Below are 10,558 nucleotides of genomic sequence, written 5' to 3' on the forward strand. Positions count from 1 at the left end.
AAAGCTTTTGACACTGTTCCGCACAGGAGACTGGTGAATAAAATGAGAAGCTTAGGAGTGAGTGCCGAGGTGGTGACCTGGATTGCAAAACAGACAGAAGACAATGTGTGATGGTAAATGGAACTCTCTCTGAAGAGAGAGTGGTTTTAAGCGGTGTACCGCAGGGATCGGTGTTGGGACCGGTCCTTTTCAATATCTTTGTGAGCGACACTGCGGAAGGGATAGAAGGTAAGGTATGTCTTTTTGCGGATGACACTAAGATCTGCAACAGAGTGGACATGCCAGAAGGAGTGGAGAGAATGAGACGGGATTTAAGGAAGCTGGAAGAGTGGTCGAAGATATGGCAGCTGAGATTCAATGCCAAGAAGTGCAGAGTCATGCATATGGGGAGTGGAAATCCGAATGAACTGTATTCGATGGGGGGAGAAAGGCTGATGTGCACGGAGCAGGAGAGAGACCTTGGGATGATGGTGTCTAATGATCTGAAGTCGGCAAAACAATGTGACAAGGCGATAGCTAAAGCCAGAAGAATGCTGGGCTGCATAGAGAGAGGAATATCGAGTAAGAAAAGGGAAGTGATTATCCCCTTGTACAGGTCCTTGGTGAGACCTCACCTGGAGTATTGTGTTCAGTTCTGGAGACCGTATCTCCAAAGAGACAGAGACAAGATGGAGGCGGTCCAGAGAAGGGCGACCAAAAAGGTGGAAGGTCTTCATCAAATGACTTATGAGGAGAGATTGAAGAATCTAAATATGTACACCCTGGAGGAAAGGAAGAGCAAAGGTAATATGATACAGACTTTCAGATACTTGAAAGGTTTTAATGATCCAAAGACAACAACAAACCTTTTCCGTAGGAAAAAAATCAGCAGAACCAGGGGTCACGATTTGAAGCTCCAGGGAGGAAGATTCAGAACCAATGTCAGGAAGTATTTCTTCACGGAGAGGGTGGTAGATGCCTGGAATGCCCTTCCAGAGCAAGTAGTGAAGACCAGAACTGTGAAGGACTTCAAAGAGGAGTGGGATAAACACTGTGGATCCATAAAGTCAAGAGGCCGTCAATGAAGAGTGGGTGGCTCGCCAGAATGACGGCTACTGCCTGGAGATAATACCCTTATTCAATAAACATACACATGGTTACTGTGACTCCAACATCGCTCTAAGCTTCAACAGCAAGAGGAAATGTGGAAAAAAGGATTTGCACTCACAAAGCGGGGAGTAGCTGGCTTGTTACGGCGGTTACTACCCCAAACCAAATAAGCCTGATACTTCACTTTCAATGCATATCCAGCATAGCTCTCTGCTTCAACGGCAGGGGAGAAGAAAAACTGATACTTCACGCATATCCAGCATAGCTCTCTGCTTCAACGGCAGGGGAGAAGAAAAACTAATACTTCACGCATATCCAGCATAGCTCTCTGCTTCAACGGCAGGAGAGAAGAAAAACTGATACTTCACGCATAACCAGCACAGCTCTCTGCTTCAACGGCAGGGGAGAAGAAAAACTGATACTTCACGCATAACCAGCACAGCTCTCTGCTTCAACGGCAGGGGAGAAGAAAAACTGATACTTCACGCATAACCAGCACAGCTCTCTGCTTCAACGGCAGGGGAGAAGAAAAACTGATACTTCACGCATAACCAGCACAGCTCTCTGCTTCAACGGCAGGGGAGAAGAAAAACTGATACTTCATGCATAACCAGCACAGCTCTCTGCTTCAACGGCAGGGGAGAAGAAAAACTGATACTTCACTCATAACCAGCACAGCTCTCTGCTTCAACGGCAGGGGAAATGAAAAACTGATACTTCATGCATATCCAGCACAGCTCTCTGCTTCAACGGCAGGGGAGAAGAAAAACTGATACTTCACGCATAACCAGCACAGCTCTCTGCTTCAACGGCAGGGGAAATGAAATACTGATACTTCACACATATCCAGCACAGCTCTCTGCTTCAACGGCAGGGGAGAAGAAAAACTGATATTTCACGCATATCCAGCATAGCTCTCTGCTTCAACGGCAGGGGAGAAGAAAAACAACCAATAAGGGCTGAATAACATAGTCTGGGTAAAACAAATAAGCATGGGTGTAGCTTGTTTATTGCGGTGGTTACTACCCCTACTACCCCTAACTAATCAAGCTTGATATTTCACTTGGATGCAGCTCCATCACTGCTCTCTACATTAATGGTGGGGGTGGAAGAGAAATAGAACCAAAGAGCTAAGAGAAACAGAGAATGTTAATAAATGTTAATAAAACTGCAACACAATCTATAATAAAACGCAAATTCATCACTACAGATTTATTCCTTGATACAGTAGTACCTAACTTACCAAATACTATAGCCCCCAGCACTCAAGAAACCATTGACAAATGGAATTCAGCTATTTCCACGTCACTAGATACAATCGCTCCAAAAAAAACAATAAATATGCATTTAAACAAAACCAAACCCAATGCCCCTTGGTACACAAAAGCATTACACTCACTAAAATCTTCACTTAGAAAACTCGAACGCAAATGGAGAAAGAAAAAAAACCCCTGAAACAAAAAATGCTTACTACTCCACCTTACGTCAGTATAATAAAAAAATAAATCTAGCAAAAAAATCTTACTATGCAAACCAAATATCCAAAGCAAATGGAAATCCCAATATACTATTCAACATAGTAAAAACATTGACAACCACTCAGAAAGAACATCCCATCAAATTCGATACTGTCTTATGTAATAAAATGGCTAATTATTTTAAAACAAAAGTTACAGATATATCAAATCAACTTTCCAAATTCCCACTACCTGCATATAAAGATGTTGAACCCATCTTTACATGGTCAGAATTTACCCTGGTCACAGAAAATACTATACAAATTATCATCAGAAAACAAAATCCTTCCAACTCACCTGACAACCCCTGCTCAGGCGCTTTTTTCAAAGCATTGGGCCCACACGCTAGCAATTTCTTAGCACAGTTAGTAAACCAATCCTTAGAAACCGGTTTCTTTCCATCCTCTCTCAAAAAACCTCAATTCTACCTATCTTAAAAAACAAATCCAAAGAAGAATTCGATCTCAGTAACTTTAGACCCATTGCCACATTAACATCCTTAGCCAAGTTAATTGAATCAGCAGTACTATCTCAACTATCAGACTACCTATCAGAAAATGACATATTACATACAAACCAACATGGATTTCGCAAAGGTCACTCCACTGAAACCCTTCTCCTAACTTCCTTTGATTCTATATTTCGGGCTTTTGACTCTTACACGGACCACATTATTGTTTTCTTGGATATATCAGCAGCTTTCGATACCATTGATCACCAAATACTTATTTCCATTCTTAAATCTATAGGCATTACAGGTACTGTACTACAATGGTTCATTTCATTCTTATCAGACCGCATCCAACAAGTCAACATAAACAATTACTCCTCCGATCCATATTCCATTGCATCAGGTGTTCCACAAGGTTCTTCTCTATCTCCTATTCTTTTCAATATCTATCTGCTACCTCTTTGCCGCATATTAGCCTCTTTAAATATAAACTTCAAAATCTATGCTGACGATATACAGTTTATGGTACCATATAATATCTCCTGGACCCATACACTATCATTAGTATCACTATATCTTACAACCATCGATACATGGTTATCTCATAATCGTCTGAAACTAAATCCAAAAAAAACAGAAATAGCTCACCTCTCATCAATCACTGACTCATCTATAGGCCCCCCTTCTCAACTTATATTCAACGGAACAACCATCCCCATTTCAAAATCTGCAAAAAAATCTAGGCATAACTATCAATACAGATCTTTCACTAAAACAACACATATCCATGTTAACTAGGAACTCCTTCTATAAACTTCAACTCTTAAAACGGCTACGTCCTCTACTTTTTTTTTCATGACTTCCGGACTATTCTTCAATCACTCATTTTCTCTGGACTGGATTACTGTAATTCTCTATATATAGGCCTCCCAGAAAACACACTTCACTCACTCCAACTAATCCAAAATGCAGCAGCACGTATCCTAACAAATTCATCAAAAAAAACCCACATTACTCCAATACTTCAGTCTTTACATTGGTTACCAGTTAAACATAGAATACAATTCAAAATTTTGTCCATTATACATTCTCTTATCTACACTCCCAACTCGGTTACTTTATGCTCCATCCTCCGAATTTACAAACCAACTAGACACCTAAGATCATTGGAAAAAAACCTTCTTGACATTCCCTCACCTCGACAAGCCCGTCTTGATATCACCAGAAAAAGAGCTTTCTCAGTCATAGGTCCCATTCTATGGAATGCTCTACCAGATCCTATCAGATCCATATCCAATCCTAAGCATTTCAAAAAATCTTTAAAAACTCACCTATTTCGAACCGCATTTCAGATACCACCCACTAAATAATCATCTCACACTTCCAGAATACATATCTCCAGTTAGGCACCCAACATTCTCTTGTTCTGTGTATTGATTTCTTTTTGCTACCTATTTAATTTTAAACAATTTGTTATTTTATATTAATGAAAATTTTTGTAATTTATATTTTTTTATGTCAGCCCACTTTCAATCATTATTATTCTTACTTTTAACTTTTACTTTAATTTTAATTTGTTTTTATTTTTCATTTTATTATTTTTGATATATGTAAACCGTTTTGACTAAACACTGTTTGTAAAGACGGTATAAAAATACTTTTAAATAAATAAATAAATAAAGTATGAGAAAAAAAAAGTGTGAAGCTTGCTGGGCAGACTGGATGGGCCGTTTGGTCTTCTTCTGCCATCATTTCTATGTTTCTATGTTTCTAGGTGCCTGCATAGAGCGGCAGCTACTACCCTTAACAGAAGCATAGAGGTGGCTGCATAGAGCGGCAGTTACTACCCTTAACAGAAGCGTAGAGGTGGCTGCATAGAGCGGCAGTTACTACCCTTAACGGAAGCGTAGAGATGCCTGCATAGAGCGGCAGTTACTACCCTTAACGGAAGCGTAGAGGTGCCTGCATAGAGCGGCAGTTACTACCCTTAACAGAAGCGTAGAGGTGCCTGCATAAAGCGGCAGTTACTACCCTTAACAGAAGCGTAGAGGTGCCTGCATAGAGCGGCAGTTACTACCCTTAACGGAAGCGTAGAGGTGCCTGCATAGAGCGGCAGTTACTTCCCTTAACAGAAGCGTAGAGGTGCCTGCATAGAGCGGCAGTTACTACCCTTAACGGAAGCGTAGAGGTGCCTGCATAGAGCGGCATTACTATTCGGCCCCCAAAAAACAAATAAAACAAAAACTTGGGCTGACTGAATGGACCACTTGGGACATTTTCTGCCTTCATTTACTATGTTTCTATGCTACTAACACAGAGAAGACTGCAGTATCACTAACTGCAGTCAGAGCAAATTACAATTTTCACATCGGAAAATTACAGTCTAAAAAGAATCAAAGTTGCAAAGGCTCAAAAAATATACTTCATATTATTTAAATGCAATACATTTACATGGGAAAAAAACTACAAACAATGTGCCAAGCGCTAAGTCTTTTCAATGCAGTGCCAGAAATTTCTTGCTAAGAATTTGCGTAGTTCATGTAATGTCTGGAAATAATCAAACTTTTTGGCCATGAAATAATGCTGATCTATTTCAGAAGAAAAAAAAACCTTCATAATGAAGTTCTTATCTTGTGGAAAGATAAAAAGTAACAAGGAGCATCCCTCTATGTGTCATTTCTTTAATAGTAGATCTTTAAAAAATGTCAACAATATTTAAAATGCAGTAAGATGACTCTGTGGCCCAGTTCTCTACTGGCTTCACCAGATGATAAAAAAGTAAAAGCCTTTGCTTATTTGTGGAACTGCCTCAGATGGGACATAGGTATTCCCTAAAAGTCTCAATAGGAGTAAGATTTGCCATACTGGATCAGACCAAAGGTCCATCAAGCCCAGGAGTATCCTGTTTCCAGAAATGGCCAATCCAGGCCACAGGTTCCTGGCAGGATCCCAGAAAGTCATTGAGTAAAGAATTATGTTTTCCTATTTGTTTTAAACGTACTATTTAATAACTTCATTGCATGTTCCCTAGTCTTTGTACTATTTGAAAGAGTAAACCACCAATTTGTGTTTACATGCTCCAGTCCACTCATTATTTTATAGACTTCTGTCATATCTCCCCTCAGCAGTCACTTCCCCAAGCTAAAGAATCTTAACCTCATAAGGGAATCATTCCATCCTTTTTATCATCTTGGTCACCCTTCTCTATACATTTTCTAATTCTGAAATATGTTTTTTGAGATACGGTGATGAGACTTGCACAAAATATTCAAGATGTGGTCGAACCTTGAAGCAATACAGAGGCAATATGATATTCTCTGTTTTATTCTCCATTCCTTTCCTAATAATTCCTAGCATTCTACTTGCTTTCTGGGCTGCCGCCACACACTGAGCAAAGGATTTCAACACTGAGCAGAGGATTTCAAAATCCTCTGCTCAGTGTGTGGCGGCAGCCAAGAAAACAAGCAGAATGCTAGGAATTATTAGGAAAGGAATGGAGAATAAAACAGAGAATATCAAATCATCCATGATGATGCCTAAATCCTTTCCTGAGTGGTGACTTCTAATGTGGAACCTTGCATTGTATAACTATAATTTGCATGCCCAGTCTCCCAGTCTTGAAAGGTCCTCTTACAATTTCTCACAATCCTCTTGTGATCTAACAACTTGGAATAAGTTTGTGTCATCTGCAAATTTGATCACCTCACTCGTTGTTCCCATTTCCGGGTCATTTATGAATATATTAAAAGCATCGATCCCAGAACAGGATCACTAAGGGCACTCCACTATTCACCTTTCTCCCTTAAGAAAAATTGATCTTTTAGCCCTACTCTCTGTTTCCTATCTTTAAACCAGCTCCCAAACCTCAACAGAATGTTACCTCCTAGCCCGTGACTTTTTAATTTCCTTAAAAGTCTCTCATGAGGCACTTTGTCAAATGCCTTCTGGAAGTCCAGATCCACAATATCAGCTGGCTCAAATCTTGACACCTTCAAAACAATGTAATAGGTTGGTGGGGCAAGACTTCCCTTTGATTTAATCCATGGTGGCTTTAACCTATTAAACTGACCATATATTCAGCAATTTTGTTCTTTTTTATAATAGTTTCTACTATTTTGCCTGGCACTAATGTCAGGATCACCAGTTTGTAATTTCCTGGCTCATCCTTGGAACCCTTTTAAAAAATTCTAGGAAACTTTATAGCATATATATTCAACCCACTAGAAGAATTTTCCAAGTTCTCAATCTTACAAATACTAAATTACTTTGTAACATCGCAGTCTGGAGAGAAGAAACTTGATCCACATGCTGCTCAAGATGTTCCATTTTCTCTGACTCTGCATTGAGAGACACCTCATTGCACTTTAATTTCTTATGTATGTCTCTGCGTTACTAACAAAAGTTAAAGTAACTAAGGAAGACACTGCATATTCTAAAGAATCCATCACGATAATATTAGACTTCAGCAAGAGAGGTCGTACCACCAAAGCAGCAAGTGCCACTGGGGAACTCACCCCTTCCACACCTCCAAAAACAGCTTGCACTGCTAATATCTCCCACTGCTTCTCTGACTTGTCCTCCCCAGCTGTCCATTCTCTACTTCAGACCAAAGCTGTATCCAGGCAATTTGTCACCTAAAGCCAACTAAAAAAGTGCACCTTTACCCTGTGCACAACATATGACACCACAAACTAGAACAGTGTTTCCCAACCAGTGTGACATGGAAGAGTCACCAATGCCTGATGCTCAGCACCTGGCAGCAAAAAGGAACACTAGCAGTGTCTCTTAAACGTGCAGGAACTCCTTTCTGAGAACATATATCGACAAGCATGCTTCTCCTTCCTAGCTACAGCATGAGCTCCAAAGTTTGGGAATTAACAGGCAGCATACAGATCACAGATAGCGGAGCCACACTTTGTGCAGCACACACATTGCATAGTGCCTCTTCCTTAGAGTGTCCTATCACCAGATTGAAATGGGGAGAGCATGCACTGAGCACTGGATGTCACTCACTCTGAGTGTTGGGAGCAACAGCAGCCACATTTGGAAGCCAAAGTAACTAACTGAGCAGGTTGCCTACACCATGCCTACATCTCCCTTCTCCTAAGAACATAAGAACATAAGAAATTGCCATGCTGGGTCAAACCAAGGGTCCATCAAGCCCAGCATCCTGTTTCCAACAGAGGCCAAACCAGGCAACAAGAACCTGGCAATTACCCAAACACTAAGAAGATCCCATGCTACTGATGCAATTAATAGCAGTGGCTATTCCCTAAGTAAACTTGATTAATAGCCATTAATGGACTTCTCCTCCAAGAACTTATCCAAACCTTTTTTGAACCCTACACTAACTATACTAACCACATCCTCTGGCAACAAATTCCAGAGCTTTATTGTGCGTTGAATGAAAAAGAATTTTCTCCGATTAGTCTTAAATGTGCTACTTTCTAACTTCATGGAATGCCCCCTAGTCCTTCTATTATTCGAAAGTGTAAATAGCCGAGTCACATCTACTTGTTCAAGACCTCTCATGATCTTAAAGACCTCTTTCATATCTCCCCTCAGCCGTCTTCTCCAAGCTGAACAGCCCTAACTTCTTCAGCCTTTCCTCATAGGGGAGCTGTTCCATCCCCTTTATCATTTTGGTTGCCCTTCTCTTTACCTTCTCCATCGCAACTATTATCTTTTTTGAGATGCAGCGACCAGAATTGTACACAGTATTCAAGGTGCGGTCTCACCATGGAGCAATATAGAGGCATTATGACATTTTCAATTTTATTACCATTCCCTTCCTAATAATTCCTAACATTGTTTGCTTTTTTGACTGCTGCAGCACACTGAGCCGACGATTTTAAAGTATTATCCATTATGATGCCTAGATCTTTTTCCTGGATGGTAGCTCCTAATATGGAATCTAACATCGTGAAACTATAGCAAAGGTTATTTTTCCCTATATGCAACACCTTGCACTTGTCCACATTAAATTTCATCTGCCATTTGGATGCCCAATCTTCCAGTATTGCAAGGTTTTCCTGTAATGTTTCATAGTCCACTTGTGATTTAACTACTCTGAATAATTTTGTATCATCCGCAAATTTGATATCCTCACTCATCGTATTCCTTTCCAGATCATTTATATATATATTGAAAAGCACCGGTCCAAGTACAGATCCCTGAGGTACTCCACTGTTTACCCTTTTCCACTGTGAAAATTGACCATTTAATCCTACTCTCTGTAGGAAAGGACATCGCCTCCTATCCCATGACTTTTTAGTTTTCATAGAAGCCTCTCATGAGGGACTTTGTCAAACACCTTCTGAAAATCCAAATACACTACATCTACCAGTTCACCTTTATCCACATGTTTATTAACCCCTTCAAAAAAATGAAGCAGATTTGTTAGGCAAGACTTCCCTTGGGTAAATCCATGTTGACTGGGATCCATTAAACCATGTCTTTCTATATGCTCTACGATTTTGATCTTGAGAATAGTTTCCACTATTTTTACCGGCACTGAAGTCAGGCTCACTGGTCTATAGTTACTCGGATCGCCCCTGGAGCCTTTTTTAAATATTGGGGTTATATTGGCCACCCTCCAGTATTCAGGTACAAGGGATGATTTTAATGATAGGTTGAAAATTTTAACTAATAGATCAGAAATTTCATTTTTGAGTTCCTTCAGTACCCTAGGATGCATACCATCCAGTCCAGGTGATTTGCTACTCTTTAGTTTGTCAATCTGGCCTACTACATCTTCCAGGTTCACAGTGATTTCGTTCAGTTTGTCTGACTCATCACCCCTGAAAACCATCTCCGGAACTGGTATCTCCCCAACATCCTCATTAGTAAACACGGAAGCAAAGAATTCATTTAGTCTTTCTGCAATGTCCTTATCTTCCCTAGGAGCCCCTTTAACCCCTCAGTCATCTAATGGTCAACCGACTCCCTCACAGGTTTCTTGCTTCGGATATATTTAAAAAAGATTTTATTATGAGTTTTTGCCTCTATGGCCAACTTCATTTCAAATTCTCTCTTCACCTGTCTTATCAATGTTTTACATTTAACTTGAAAATGCTTATGTTTTATCCTATTTTCTTCAGATGGATCCTTCTTCCAATTTTTGAAGGATCTTTTTTGGCTAAAATAGCCTCTTTCACCTCACCTTTTAACCATGACGGTAATCATTTTGCCTTCTTTCCACCTTAATGTGTGGAATACATATGGACTGCGCCTCTAGGATTATATTTTTAAACAATGTCCATGCCTGTTGAACACTTTTAACCTTTGCAGCTGCACCTTTCAGTTTTTTTCTATTTTCCTCATTCTATCAAAGTTTCCCTTTTGAAAGTTTAGTGTTAGAGCTGCATAAGAAAAGAAATTGCCATGCTGGGTCAGACCAAGGGTCCATCAAGCCCAGCATCCTGTTTCAAACACCACCCACACCCTGCCTGCCACCTCCAGCTGAGAATAAAGTGCGTGGCATACCGCGTGCTTCAGGTAT

Source organism: Rhinatrema bivittatum, chromosome 18, assembly GCF_901001135.1.
Source record: "Rhinatrema bivittatum chromosome 18, aRhiBiv1.1, whole genome shotgun sequence".
NCBI lineage: Eukaryota > Metazoa > Chordata > Amphibia > Gymnophiona > Rhinatrematidae > Rhinatrema > Rhinatrema bivittatum.